General features: G+C 37.3%; 1 pseudogene; it reads right to left on the minus strand.

Moving 5' to 3' along the window:
- Positions 1-1,042: 1,042 nt before the first annotated feature.
- On the minus strand, positions 1,043-2,135 carry LOC138919731 (olfactory receptor 7A17-like; annotated as a pseudogene).
- Between the last annotated feature and the right edge of the window lie 5,155 nt (positions 2,136-7,290).

The following is a 7,290-nucleotide window of genomic DNA, read 5'->3' on the forward strand; positions in this document are numbered from 1 at the left end:
CAGAATATTTTTAATTTGATGTAGTTCCATTGATTTATATGTGCTTTTATTTCCCTTGCTTTGGAGTCAGATCCACAAAGATATCACTAAGACTGATGTCAAGGAGGTAACTTCTTTTGTTTTATTCTAGGAATTTTATGGTTTCATGTTTTACATTCTAGTCTTTAATCCATTTTTAGTTAATTTTTGTGTGAGGTATAAGATAGTGGTCTACTTTCATTCTTTTGCATGTGGCTGTCTAGTTTACCTAACACAATTTATTAAAGAGACTCCACTATTATGTTTTAAAACCCCTAGTAAAGAGTGAACATGCAAAACCCTAGCCACCCTGCCTGTGTACTCCAACAGAGGCAGAGCCCCCAGTTGACATGCACTCTCTCTCTCCTTCTATCTTGCCTTTAGACATCCCTGCATGGTCCTTGGGAATGTCATGTACTCTCCAGGATCTGTGAGTAATAAATCTTATTTTTTGAAAGTTTGCCATTTTTTATTCATGAGATGCATCTTGCAATTATAATAAGAACCACAAAGGCCGGTCCAGCCATAGCATAAGCTCTGTTTTGGAAATGTCTGTGGGGGTTTTCCATAAGTAATATGAGCCCAGGTGAGAGCCTTAGGCATTGCTAGCCAATAGCATCAGCATCAATAGACTGAGATCAAATGGAACATTGTTAAACTCAACATTATCAAGAAGGGTAGTTAAGGTAATGATGTAAAAAGAATGGCAAAGTGAAAACCAGTGGTTTCATATTTTTCCTTAAAACAAAATTATATAAATGGATTTAGGTACCAAGTATACATATTTTTTTTCTTAAGAGTAATACAACTCATGATTATTCCTTCAGGAAAACTAGCAAAAATTACTTTACATGATATATGTCATTTGAGAAGAAATTAATTTTAATAAATCTAAATTGTCCATGTAAGATACAAAAAATTCAAATATTTCTGATTCAAGATTGGAAAAACTTTTAGAATGCATGGGAATAGACAAGGGGAAAAACTGTCTATATATCAGAGTAGAAGCCTAATAAAGTGAGTTATTTAAATTGAAGTTGAATTCAAATAAATGGAAATTCCAGGAAATAAATAGAAGGAGTAAGCTCTACTTCTACAATCTGATCAAAGAATAGCAATTTCTACCTCTGATGATTTGAGTCCTGCAATCATGGGAATTTCTTCTGCCCCAGGACAATCATTCCTTATATAAATGACAAGCCGATGATTCTTTTCAGAGCCCTCTTGATGTCTTTGTTTCTCAGGCTATAGACAAAGGGGTTCAGCATGGGTGTGACAACAGTGTACATCACTGAGGCTACTGTGCTTGAATATGAGCTGTGGGTAGCAGCAGAGCTAAGGTACAGTCCTAGGATTGTACAATAAAATAAAGAAACAACTGAGATGTGAGATGCACAGGTGGAAAATGCTTTATACTTTCCCTGAGCTGATGAGATTCCTCGTACGGAGGAAACTATCTTAGAGTATGATTAAAGAATCCCAGTAAGGGAAACGCCACCCAACAGCCCAGATGCAAAATGCATCACCATGTCATTAAGAAAGGTGTCAGAACAGGCAAGTTGGACCACCTGATTGATTTCACAGAAAAAGTGGGTGACTTCCAACTCTGTACAGAAGGACAACCACAACACCATGAAGCTTTGTAACAAGGAATTCAAGGCACTCATCATCCAAGATACCAGAACAAGCATTCCAGATTACCAGGGTTTCATGACAACTATGTAGTGCAGAGGGTGGCAGATGGCCACAAAGTGGTCATAAGCCATCACAGCAAGGAGAAAGTTGTGCAATCCAGCAAAGAGTAGGAAAAAGTTTATCTGGGTGATGCAGCCCTCATAGATTATGACTTTGCTCTGTATGTGGATATTATGCATCATCTTTGGGATGGTTGTAGAAGTAAAACAGATGTCTACAAATGACAGGTAAGAGAGGAAGAAGTACATGGGTGTGTGGAGGTGGGAGTCTAGGCTGACAGCCAGGATGGTGAGCAGGTTCCCAAACACAGTGATCAGGTACATGGAAAGGAAAAACCCAAATATGAGGGGCTGCAGTTCTGGTTCCTTTGACAATCCCAGAAGAAGAAATTCTGAAATTGGTGTATCATTCCTTGATTCCATGCAGTGGAGTTGACTACCAGAAAAGAAAACAAAACATGACTAATTTTCTCAAAAATTGGCATTGCAAACAGTTGAAATTCTACAATTTACATATTGCATTCAAAACGTCAATACCTATAATTTCTGTATGGAACTTGCCTCCTGTGGGAGACCCCCAGTGCTGTCTCTGAATAGAAATTCCTGTTGCACTCTGGGTTTTTTCCAGGAGGTCATGTATTCTATACTTTTAATGAGAAATTCTGTCACATATTGGAGGCTGAGCAACTTCTAGGAAAAGAGCACAGGGTGCTGAGAAACAATAATTTCAACGGTTTGACAATGGAGAAAGCATATATGCAAACAAAAAATTATATAAATTGGGGCCAGCCCAGTGGCACAATGGTTAAGTTGACATGTTCTGCTTCAGCGGCCGGGGGTTTGCCAGTTTGGATCCCAGGTGCAGACCAAAGCACTGCTTGTCAAGCCATGCTGTGGTGGCGTCCCATTTATAAAGTGGAGGAAGATGGGCATGGATGTTAGCTCAGGGCCAGTCTTGCTCAACAAAAGAGAGGAGAGTTGGTGACAAATGTTAGCTAAGAGCTAATTCTTCCTCAAAAAAACAAAAATATGTATATATATATATATATATAAATTATCAGATGGTAATGTGCTATCAAGAAAAAATCAGGTATAAAGGAGAGAGTGAAAGGGGGTGTTACTTTTTACTAGATGTTCAGGTAGAGCAGCAAATATCTGAAGGGAGACCTCAAGGAAGAGAAAGAAGGAGGAAAAAGTTTATCTGGGAGATCTGTGTCCATCAGAGGGAACAGCAAGAGTAAACTCCCTGAAAGATGTTTGTTTCAGAACAATCAATGCTCATACGGAATCCAGTGTCACAAGGAAAACGATCAACAAGGAATTAGATGAGAGATGGTGTCAGAGGATGTTGAGGAAAGAGGTGGAGGCCCTCAATCACATGTCGTTAATCTCAGTTTATTATTTTGTTTCCAGGGAATCTTCTGTATAGAAATGGATCCTTATTTTTATTTGTTGTTTAATATTCTGGCACCAGTATTTTAAAGGTTGTGTGGGAATATATGAGCTCAGGTATCCCTGCTCTGAGAACTATGCATTCCCCACAACACACACATGCACACACTGTGTCTTCCTGTGGTCATGTTACCACCAGGCTCCTCTCACCCCGGCCACAATAATTAGGAAAATGATGATACAATGCATTCTGTCAACACCAGATTATCTTTTCCCTGAAAAATGTAGAAATAGTACCCAAATTCTAGTTGGTAAGCATCTCATGGACATGTAAACAAGTGGCTTTGTTATAATATGACAATTGTGTGTCCTGAATTTAAAGAAACATAAAAAGTCAGTTCAAAAAACAGAGAGAGGAAAGAAAAGGACATTTTGGGGGAAAAAAAATGATCTAATCAGCTCAGGTGGTCCCTGAGATCATGATGAGGAGAATGTTTCCTTGGCTCCAGCAGCGTTCCAACCCAAGTTATCACCTCTTGATGCCCAGAATAACTAAGAAAGCAGCAAAAAGCAATGTATCTAAAAGAGAAAGGAGTGATATCCTTACATTATCAAGACATCTGATCAGTTGAACATCCCACTAGAAAAATGAGCAGAGGAAGTAAATATACAATTCACAAAGGAAATAGGAAGCACAACAAAAGTGGGGGTTTTTAAAGACAATTTGGTAACAGACTTTTCTAAGTGATATAAAATGCAAAGCTTCTGGAATCAGAAACTCAGATTTTGAATATTGGATGTACACATAGTAGTTGTTTGAATTTAGAGAACCAATGGAATCATCCTAAATGTTAAATTCCTCATCTAAATAGTGGAGATAGTGGTGGCCATCCTCCTAAAGTAGTTGACAGGTTTATCCAATATATGTAAAAAGTTTACCACAGCTCTTCCCTGTTGGTAATGAGTGGTTATCACTGGTGATGATAATTGGATGATTTTTTTCTTCTACCTCTCCAATGTTTCCACTGCTTCTTCACCTCTTGGTCCCCAATTCCACTGCTTTATTTCAGTTCCCTGTCATTTTTTTCCATCTATCACAAGTATTTACTTTTACTCTAGCCAATATTTACTTTTACTCAGAGCAATTTTTCTATATACAAAGCTGATAAGCCAACTCCCCAGCTTAAACTTCCTTTCAGTGACTTCTTCCTGAACAGTAAACCCAAAATTCCATAGATTCAAACACTAGGCTTGACTCCTCTAACCAACCCACCAACTTCACCCTCACCCACATTAATCTCGTAAAAGTTGAACAGGAGTCACAGTTTCATCAATGCCACAGCCTCAAGGCTCAGAGCCATTATGCCTCTGCTTCTCTCTGTGTGGAGTCTCACCCATTGCTCTATTTGAAAATTTTCACCCCCTCTCTATTTTCATAACTCCATCTCTTATTTCAGAATTCCTGGAGTCATCTCCTTCAGGAATCTTTTTTGTTTTAACATTCTCACATAAAAAGGACACTGCTTCTTATGATAATTTATTTATATTTATAATGGAGAGGCTATCATTGTGTAATTTCAACTTAATTCCACATCGTTTTTGCTGCTAGACTGTGCACACCTTGAGGCATGTAGTAATATTATACCTTCCCCTCACCCTTTAACCCCAGATATAGTTTAGTTGAGAATAGTAGCTGAGTAAATATATACTGCATGAAGAAATGAGAAGTGTTCCTACTGCAATTGCTGATGATGTTAGAAAGAACAGAAGTAGACAAATCCTAGCATAGGAATGGAGGACATAAGAGAGAAATGTTTTCCATATTCTGAGATAGGGACCATTTATCGGGTGAGACTATGGTTTGTAAGAATAAAATAAAATAGGATAGATAAGGCTCAATAGAAAATAGCAGAGTGCATCATACATAGCAAATTATGCCTGTGCCTTACATGTTCCATGCATGATGGATCACATGTAAAATCCATGTTTACTCTGGGATTTTGCCAAAAAGGTTTCTTATCCACTGAAGTAAATACAAGAATAGTTTTCATACAAGGCAAGTTCCTGCTAATGAGGAAAAAGCACGCTGAACAAAAAGCCCAACAGAAGAGCCAGATCCAGAGAGAACAGGCAGCCAGTGTCTTTATTGACGTTTCCTTCCATTCAAGGGACTGCACACTAACTGTGCTTTTATTCCTCTACTTGCTCCATTACAGTATCCACATCAGGCCCTTGATCTGATTTTTATTCCATATTTATTTCTATGTATTTGACCACACTTGCTTTTAAATGGTCCAACAGTGGGTGAGGCTGGTCCTATTCTCATGTTTCTTTGTAGCATCTTTTCTTTGTTACTGTTGAGCTTTTGGTTGTGACAAACGTCCTGGACACACTCTAATCTTATCCAACATGCAAGCGTATCCACACAATATGCTGTATGAAATCCTACACATACAACAAAAACCTTCTCCTTTATTCATTTGATTTATCCCTGAGGACATGATGTCATACACGTGTTTACTTCATTGTGCTCTGCTCTCTTATTCAAATGAAAGATGCAGATGAGCAGGCATCTCCCTGCTTTGTTTACTTTTGTGGTTTCTTAAAGGTGTACATTTATATAGAAACAAATTTTTCGTAAAATAAACATTTATAAAATAAAAATAATAACAGAGAAATGAAAATTAGGTTAACAGTGAATTTGTCAAATGAAATTGAATAAAAAAGGTGAACTTCTGAAAGAAAACAAAATTACAATAATTTCATCACATTAACATAGGTCTCTAAATCTAAATGAAATAGACAAAAAACAAAAAAATGGAAAAGATAGTTTCTAAAAAGTAGTGTAAAAATAGTATCTACAATTATAATTTCATCCTGTATGAACATAAATAGACTCAGACATCCTTATAAAAAACATTGATGAAAACTTTAGTTGAAAACAGAATGTGTTTCACAAGATGGCAGAAGATGATTGCTATTTTCTTTTTTTTGAAGATTGGCACATCTTCTTTTTTCTATTCTTCTCCACAAAGCCCCCAGCACATAGCTGTATATTGTAGTTGTAGGCCCCTCTAGTTCTGCTATGTGGGGATGCTGCCTCAGCATGGCTTGATGAGCGATGTTAGGTCCCTGCAATGCTAGGGTCCTACCAAACCCTGGGCCACTGAAGCAGAGCACTTGAACTGAACCATTCTGCCACGGGGCTGTCCCCAGGTGACTGTTATTTTTAAAAACAAATCTAATGACAAAATGTAAAAGATAGTTGTAGAGAGAAAAACAGATGTGAAATAAGACAGCATTGCATATAAAAGACAATGTATTACTACTAAGGATGCACAAGAACGTTCTATGTTTAAAAAGCGATGGACAAGGGAACAAAATATGACCAACTCATAGATTTGACCATTTGAAAATTTATAAACTCTCACATAACCCAACAAATACATCTATCCATACATACAAGAATTAAATGGCAAAGAGCAAACTTGGTTTTAAAAAATTGTAATTTGTTTGTAAGAATGCAATCAAAAACAAGAATAAAACAGTCCCACCTCTGTATGCAAAGCAATGAATTTGCACAGGCAACTTGCAGCAGACAAAGTAAATGGCTAATAAACCCAAAAATACATTCAGCCTCCCAGGTAGTGAAATAATTGCAAAGTAATGACCTTTTGCATATTCCTGATTATATATGAAATGAAATTTATTTCAAGTGAATATCCAACATGAGAGAAGATTCCATAAAATATGTGTGTCAAGAACTGCAGTTGCAAGGTAATAGTTGCTTCCACTGGTCTTGTTCTATCTAATGAACACAGAACACGTTCAATACACCCCACTATGAAAATTACAAATAAATAAAGTGTCCTCACTTCACTGCAAACACCTTCTCACTTAATACTCTATTTTTCTCCTCCCGTTAACTGCAAACGTCCTCTGAAGTTTTCAAGTTTACTGTCACTCATTCCTTCTTGAGTCTCACCCAGCTAGACTTTCATTCTCATTGCTTAATCATCAACATTAATCCTTGTATCTCTCAATCCAACAGACACTTTTTTAATAACATGTTATATTAATTATTCAATCAAGCAAACAACCATGGAGACCTCTGAGCTCTGGCTTAGGCTGGTTAAGCTTCCAGTTGACCTCAGGTAAATTTTCTTCACTATCATCCTTTCTGACT

The sequence above is a fragment of the Equus caballus genome, chromosome 21, assembly GCF_041296265.1.
Source record: "Equus caballus isolate H_3958 breed thoroughbred chromosome 21, TB-T2T, whole genome shotgun sequence".
NCBI classification, from domain to species: domain Eukaryota; kingdom Metazoa; phylum Chordata; class Mammalia; order Perissodactyla; family Equidae; genus Equus; species Equus caballus.